This window comes from Octodon degus, unplaced genomic scaffold (genome assembly GCF_000260255.1).
Source record: "Octodon degus isolate 3935 unplaced genomic scaffold, OctDeg1.0 scaffold00003, whole genome shotgun sequence".
NCBI lineage: Eukaryota > Metazoa > Chordata > Mammalia > Rodentia > Octodontidae > Octodon > Octodon degus.
The window spans coordinates 34,368,596-34,377,347 of NW_004524579.1; positions in this window are offsets into that span (position 1 = coordinate 34,368,596).

Genomic DNA, 8,752 nt, shown 5'->3' on the forward strand with positions numbered 1-8,752 from the left:
GAAAAGACAAAGCACACAACTTGGGTCCCTTGCATGTACAACTGGCAGTATGGTTAGTCAGGTTGGAGCTTCTGTAAGGATGTAATGCTTCTGCTGATGTGACAGATGGGAATTCAAGCAGTAACACCAGCGATGAAAGTGGCTATAAATGCTGACAACACTTTGCTCTGGATTGCCTGTGCACCACTCGTCTCCTTCTCTGAGGTTCTGCTCCAAACAGGCCACGACCTGGTATGGTCCATGGTGGGCTGTTAGAGACCCTTGGCCTAAAAAAGTGCCAAATTTGGCCAAGAATAGAAAAATTAGAACCATGAGTCCAAAGCTCTGAGTCTCAGAGCGGGCTGTGTTACTAACGGCAAATTATTTCAGCTTCTAGAGTTGCAAAAGGGACAGGAGTGGTTAATCCTCCAAATTCCTTTCAAATCTTCTTTGCTTTGTTTCTACTGAATATTTAGCACTTTCTTAGTTGCTCTTACTTTCACCAGGCATCAGGAAGGTAAGAACAGTAAACAAACACACTCCTGGGCATCATGATTCACTTTTAGGAAAATTTCAGAATTAGAATAATTATTTTGATTCCTACCATATAATGGAACTTCATTTCTAAAAAAATAATCATTAAGAAATACTTTATCTCTCTTCCTTCCCTCCAAATAAGAATTACCATCGAAAGAGCAAACCTGAGGGAACATTTTGGAAGCTGTGACTTTGCCTGCTAGCCTCTGTTTAACCAGAACTTTTAGTATTAAATGCCAAATCTTCAGTTCTATGTACTGCCTCATTAGTTATTAATGAGGCAACATATTTGTTCAAAATTTATGATTGTTGATTTGCTCCCATCACTGTATGAAATATTAACGTAGCATTTGTACTTGCAACCATTTGCAGACATTAGATTGTGTATTTGCATATTCATGAACACTCATAAATGTTTAAAGAGACAGCATAGAAAGCATGGGAGCTGTCAGACAGCCAGTAAAAAGGCATATTTACAGCGTTAATAAGTATTTGGGTTTATAGGCCAAAACAATGAGCAACAAATTAAGTGAAATTTGGGTTTGCCTATTGTACAGCACTAGGGACTTTTGCTATTTTTTTTAAAGCTTTGTAAACTTCAATTCATTTCATAGATGCTAAATAAATGCTTATTGTTTAGCCACAAAAGGTATGGTAAAGAACCTCCTAAGAGCGTCAGGCTTTTGGAGATTTCATTTCACTCTTGCTAATACACAGCTTTTTCTGCCTTGGGCCTTCCTTCCATCAAAGTAATGTGGGAAAGCAAATTGTCATATACTCAGCCAGAATTATTTTCTATTTTAGTTCCACTGAGGAACTGAGACAAATGATATATCCTGGTATAACAACACAAACCAGTGTACTTAACTCAGTTTGTCAACCTATAAGAACAGGCAACTGGAGATTAAAAAAAATAAAGCATAGGACACTAATCAACAATATTGGAAAGTAAAAAGCATCCAAATAACAATCACCAACCTGGCTTACAAATAATCCATGTTTGGGTCATGCACATTGGGTGTAAGAACTTTTTTTTCCCACCATAAATGACACCAATAAATATTTGTTATTTTTTTAAAAAATAGTCCTTGTTTACAAATAACCACTTACATTCTAACAAACTCATGTGATCACAGAAAAATTGGCCTTTGTCACATTCATTTGGAAACAACTAATGGGGGCAATATTAAATTAGATTTCTACCTCACACCACACATTAAAAAAATTATATCTATTTACAAATGATTGATAATAAAAGGAAATGATTTAGGGTTGTGTTATGTTAAGTGAATACAGAAAAATATCTTCAAGGCTGGGGAGATAGCTCGGCAGTTTAAGTCTCTGCCTAGCAGGAGCAAGGACCCGAGTTCCATCTATAGCACCTCATGCTATGCCAGCCCCTGAACCATGGCATGAAACTGGGTGTGCTAGTGCCTGCCTGTAATCCCAGCCCTGGGGAGGCTGAGACAGGAGGATCCCTGGAGTCTGAACTACGTAGTAAGACCCTTTATCAAATAGATAAAAAGACAAAAAAGAGAAAAGAATAAAAGAAAATAAAAGAAAAATATCTTTCTGACCTCAAAACAAGGAACAAAATATTAGTCAAGCTCATAGGAGTTATTCTAATTCATAGGTTATTATAAAGAAAGTAGGAGGTTATTCCATGAAATTATCTCTCTTTAGAATATCCAATGAGAAACAGATAGAAATTTTTTTGATTTTTCAGAAAATTTGTGATTTTTCACTAGAGTGGGATTGAGAGATAGATTGCAAATCCAGCATATTTGTTTTTATTATCTCTTTACCATTTTTCCTTCCCCCAAATCACTTAGACAAAGAGAGAGAGCTAGGTCTTTCCTTTCTCTTTCTTTGCAGCAATAGCCTTACTTACATCATATTCTTTCCTTCCAAAAATACATTTATTCTGCTGGGTTTTTTTTTTCTGGGATTATGCTGTAGTAAATTTACAGAGAAAAAGACATTAACTGTCTAAGGCAATGGTGGTGAACTATGGCATGCACTCCAAAAAGGACCCTTTGGATCCCTTAAAGCTCTAAAAGATTTGTCACCACAAGTCTGAAGGAATAAAATCTAATTTCCTATACAAACGTCTTGAGGAAACACAACAATATACATTTACATACACATTTACACTTACATATACACATTTTATCTTCTAATCAAAAGAAAATAATTTGTAAGTTAACATATATTTGTTCTGTGATGTAGCAAACAGAGGAAACCCTTCTTCTTCGTCGTCATCGTCTTCTTCTTCTTCTTCTTCTTCTTCTTCTTCTTCTTCTTCTTCTTCTTCTTCTTCTTCTTCTTCTTCTTCTTCTTCTTCTTCAATGGCACCAAGGCTTGAACCTAAGGCCCTATTTATGCCAGACAAGGGCTCTACCTCTGATCTATAACTCCAATCCAAACACAAGGCTACTTTGCAACGAAGTTATATTTTAAGGAAAAATATTTTTTAAAATGCAAATGAATTCATCCATAACAGATTATTATAAAATGGTAAGAGAAAAATCAAAGTAAATACATAGAAGTTGAAAGGTTTTTTTAAAAGTTTTCTAATAAATCTAGTGGTCTTTCTCATAAGATAACTTTTTCAGCAAGGACCTGAATAAATAGAAGAAATGAGTGGGGTTGACATCTGGTAAAGATCATGAGAAGCAGAAGGAAAAGCACATCAAAGGCCCTAAGATGAGAGCTTGTTGCACAAGTTTAAGGGTTACCAAAGGGCAGTATAGTGAGAGAGGAGGCATGAGAAGAAGCAATAAGAAGGTAGAGGACAGAATTTAAACTTAGGTTACAAATTTGATTCTGCATGATTTTGGAAGTCACTGGAAAATTTCTATTAAAAGAGTGAGGGCCAGCAAGGTAGCTCAGTGGACTAAGCACCTGCTTAGGCAAGCACAGCAACCAGGTTTTGATGCCCAGTACACATGCTGTGCCAGCCTTGCCCCTGAGTGTGCTGAGCAGGCCACTGAAACCAGGTGTGGTGGCACATGCCTGTAATCCCAGTGCTGGGGAAGCTGAAAACAGGAGGATCAGTATGAGTCTCAGCTGAGTAGTGAGACCCTGTATCAAATACATTAAAAAAAAGAGTTATATAACCTATTTAGGTTTTCAACATGATGACTGCTCTTGGGAGAATGGATTTCAGGAGGTAGATATGGAAATTAGAGACTAACACAGAGGATATGAGATAATCTAGACAAGAGAAGTATAGACTGAGAAACTAGCTGCAGAAGTGGGGAGAAAATCTTACATTCCAAAGATAGTTTGATGATATGGTCAGTGAGACTTGGATATACATTTTAAGAATAAAAGCCAAAATTATTCCAGCATCTAGAAACAGTACAAATTGAATTATATTAAGATAGACTCAATGGTAGGAGGCACAGTCCCAGGGTGGGGATGAGTGTACAGTTTTGGACCTCTTTGGGATGCATGTCACAACCGAAGGAATGTTAAATAAAAAGCAGAAAGGTCAAATCAGGAGTTCAAAGAGTATGTCCAGGCCGGGTCTACCATCACAAGGCTTATTTGTCTACAGATAACATTTAAGTCCATTCAACTGGACACAATACATATGGGGGAAATTACACAGAAGAGAAAGCAGGAATAGGCCTCAGTCTACAGACCACGCTAATATTTAGATGTCATGAACCTGAGAAGAACCTATTTTTTTAATGCTTTTAGTACAGGGTCTCTATGCAGCTAGGACTCATAGTGATCCTCCTGTTTTCAGCCTCCCCAGCACTGAGGTTACAGGCATGTGTCACCATACCCTGTCTCAGTGGCCAGCTCAGTGCACTCAGGTGTGAGGCTAGCACAGCAAGTGGGGCCAGGCTCGAACCCAGGTCCCTGCCCTTGCCTAAGCAGATGCTTAGTCTGCTGAGTTATCTCACCAGCCCTTCTGAGAAGAATTTAGAAGAGACAAAACAATCACTGGAATAAGATTATTATGAGAAGACTGTTGAAATTAAACATTTACAAGGATAGAGATTATGTTGAATACAGTTGGTCAGCAGGATGTGAGGAGAAAGAAGACCTGGTCACTGCCTATGGGATGTGTGAGCCTGTGATTCATGGTAAAATCAATGCTCTTCAGTTCTTAACATAACAGTTCAGAAGAGTAAAGAGAGAAGAAGGAAAGATTTATGAATAAGTGAGTTTTGAGAGAAACAGATTGGTCTTTTGGAAGGCAGCACAAAGTGGAGGAACTATACTCTTGTCCTCACTGAAAAGGGCTTTTTTGAGAAAAAGGGAAGGTGTACTGGGAATCAAACTCAGAACCTCACAGTTGCCAGACAGGTAACTGCACCACTAATTTAAATCTACCTATCCCCTGGAAAAGGTCTTCTGGGAACATTTTAACCCAGGAAAAGTTAGTCCTTCAGGCTTCTGCAGTGGCAACAAATGAGCTCTGTTCAAATTCCTGAACTCCACTGACATGTTGAATACATCATCTATTATACCAAAGGCTTGCTTCCATTCTGTTCTACCCCTCTTCCAGCATCCATGGACCTTCCACTGCCATTACAGAAGCCCAGGCTTAGCTCAAGTGGGCTGCCTTCTGGGGAAAGAGTTGGGCAGAGTCTACTCATACAGTTTGTTGGAAAAAAATTGAAGGAAGTGGTCAAGTAGCCTAGCTAATAGGACTTCTGCTTATCTCACCCAACAGACAAAATGGTACAGTATGCAATTTAGGTACAAATGGGATACTGACCTGAGCTGTGAGAGACTCAGTATTGACTCATGCCCCTGACTCTTCTTGGGGCACTCAGTTTGTCTTCTCTCTGCCCCAGTTTCTTTGGCTGGACAGTGGAGATTATGATAGGACCATCCAAGGATTCAATGACATAGGACAGGTAGAGGGCTTAGAGTAGAGCCTCACTGTGAGCAATCATTTAGGCGTGTGTTAAAATACTTTGTTATCATTATCATCACTTAAAGAGAGTAAATAAATAAATAAAATGATTTTTTTAGGGACAGAGAACAGAAAAGTCCTATCTGAGAATTATGTCATAAAACAGAAAGCAATTATTTGAGTTATGGTAGCATTAGCTAATCAAAGAAGTAAAGTCTGAAATTTCAGTGACAACACACTGGAGGATCACTTTTTGATCAGATAATAGTATCAGCCATATGAATACACTGGCAGCCTTCTGACGTATAGTGGTTAACATACTTTGTTTGACGCTATTTCTAATATAGGGCTTTCAAGGTCTTTCTGGAAGTTAATTACATGCCAGATGGGGAAAAATATATGAAGGGGCACACATAGTGTAAGTATGCGCATGGAGAGGGTCACTGTGGGCCAACATGATTTGTATTTTTTCTACATGTTTTGGCTGAATCCACTTTATTTACTAATTCTTATATGAAGTGATTTGTAATACAATTATAGAAAGAATCAAAAGGTCATTTAAGCATTATTCTAGGATAGTTGATTGAAATTTTTTGTTGTCCACAAAATTTTATTACTGTTATCAAATGTAGGAAAATTTCACCCAAGTTTCCACCATCAGAGAAGTAGAAGCTTCCTGTTACTGCTAATTTGGGGCCCTTATCAGTACTTCTCAGCCCTTTCATCACCCTAGTTAACTATTCTCTACATTAAAATTAATCAATTTGATATACTGAGATCGACTGTTTCTCTAGTAAAGCTTACCTAATACAGTGACAAATGTGGAGAGAGGAAATAAAGTTTTGAACAGTAAATTAGTACATTAGTTATTAATAATCTATATTAGTTTACACTGACAAATATTTGCTAATATATGTACACATAATATACTTACATAGATATATTTTTGATATTTTTATTTTTAGAGAATATGAAACAGAAAAAACAGCATTAAAAATGATACAAGAGGGGCCGGGGAGATGGCTCAGTGGAATAAGCGCTTCCCTGGCAAGCACAAGGGCCTGAGTTCAATCCCCGGTTCCGAAAAAAAAAAAAAATGATACAAGATTTCACTAAATAAAGTAATAGGGATTCAACAATGATTGCTATATTACATGATGCTATCTTCAAATTAGTTGTTCAAATTACCAGATATAAATGTGTGAGATTTGCTTAAAGAACAAAAAAACAACAAAGAAGTTGTAAGAAATTCAAAAGAAGAAAGAAAAAAATCAGAGTAAAAAAAAAATTTGAGCATTAACTGCTACTTTCAAAAGACCAACAGAAATCAACAATACAATTATCCAAACCATTATACATATATACCCACCTATATATTTTCCCCTTCTTTCTTTTGTCCTTTTCCTGATCCCAGTTTTTCCTTCCTGTTGAACAATTTCTTTCCTTTTCACAGTATGTATTGTACCTTTTAGATTTTCATTTTTTTAAAGGAGGTGAGCAAGCTTTCCATAAAAAATGATTGTTAATTTCACTTTTGACTTCAATAATTTGTAACATTGAGTTTATTAAGAACCCATGGGTCTGGCTGCTATAGCCACACTTGGTTAGGGTTATTCTGAGATCACATTTAAAGATTTTAAGTCGAAATCTTCTTAGTGTGTCAGAGGTATGTATGAAAATATTTGAGGAGAATGTCCTCTCACTGACTCTTTTTTTTTAAGGGAGGGACTGGGGATTGAACTTAGGACCTAGCACTTGCCAGGCATGCACTTAAGTCACTGAGCTGTCTCCTCAGTTCCATTTGTCTGGTGGGTGATCACACTTCAATAAAGTGGAAAACCCCAGTTCTCACAATTTTGCAGGGTTGATTTTTGTGAAATGATGCAGAAGATCCAGATTATAGTCAGTGCATTTGATCTCTGTTTTGACCTCACTGGGGGAGTTCCCACTGCTTTCTTTCCTTTCCTTCTTTTCATGGCTTCTATCTTCCGCCATGGCTATGATCTTGCCTTGAGGGGAAAGACTGCATCCATGCTTTACTATTGGTTTGATATCTCCTTTCCCAAGACTATTGACATATTCTCTCTGTTCCCAGAAAGTCAATATAATACAAAACAAGGAAATAAATTAAACTCCCTGAAGTACAGGAAGTCAAAAGAAAAATTACAAATACCTTGGTATGTGGGTAAGAGACATGTTTTATAATAAAAATTTCCTAATCTTCAGGTCACATTTTATAGGACATAGCCCAGGTCCTTCCATAAAAGAGAATAGGCTTTCCCAAACTGAAATGTCAATGCCTTCAGCATTTCAAAGACCAGTAAGGTGTAGACACTAATATTTCACATCAGCCATGGATTCACCATGCCTGACAGCAGATGGTATTTCAAACGTGAAGGTAACCCCCCTTGCTCCTTTTGTACAATTCTGCCATGCAAACAAAAGCTTTTAACACAGTAATTTGTAAAGCATAAATTGGAGTCATAAATGGATATTTATTTTTACGTAAATCTTGGCAAACTGAGGCTGCTACTTTATAGAGGTGATTAAATTTAAAAGGCAGCATGGCAAGTGGAAGATAATAAAGGGTTGTTATTTATAATGGCCATATTTACAATGAAATGCTAAATTTATTTTAATAAATACTAATTTTGTTTTTATGAATAGTCATTCATGGACAAGACAATAAAAACTTTCATTTCTGCTTACTGGATTTTTCTGTAAGGCTTATAAATCAAATCGTTTACTCAGCAGTGTATTCATACTTTGAGCTTGCTATGTTTTATCAAAGTAGTCAAGTCTGTTTTTTTTTAAATCTGTTTTCTTTATAATAAATTGCTTTATTGATTTGGTTAGAGCTCAGCTCCAAATATAGCAGAATAACACTAATAGTCCAAGAAAGAGAAGGAAATGATAGAACATTTTATCAGCATGTTTCAGTCACAGGTAAAAAACATGGTGGTTAGCAATTTCTCTTTACAATAACCACTTACAAAGACCATGAGTGGGAGGCTGTTAATAACACAGGCTAAGTCATCACGTTTTGTTAAGGTTCTGACATTTATTTTAATTTATAAAGTTTTTTACTTGATTATTTTTAATAACCCTAACTGATGACAAATGGAAAGTTTTTCTTCAGAAAAAAATATTGTGTGAACAGAAGTTTTCCAATGTAAAGATATACCCCATGTTAAGATAAAGGCTATTCTAATTTTGACTCAAGAACCATATTGCCAAAGTAGGTTTAACGGGTTAAAAATGAAAACAAATTGGTCTGGGCACTTCCCAAGTGCCTGCCTGGGAAGCACAAGGTCCAGATCCTGAGTTCTATCCCGGGCGTGTGTGTGTGTGTGTGTG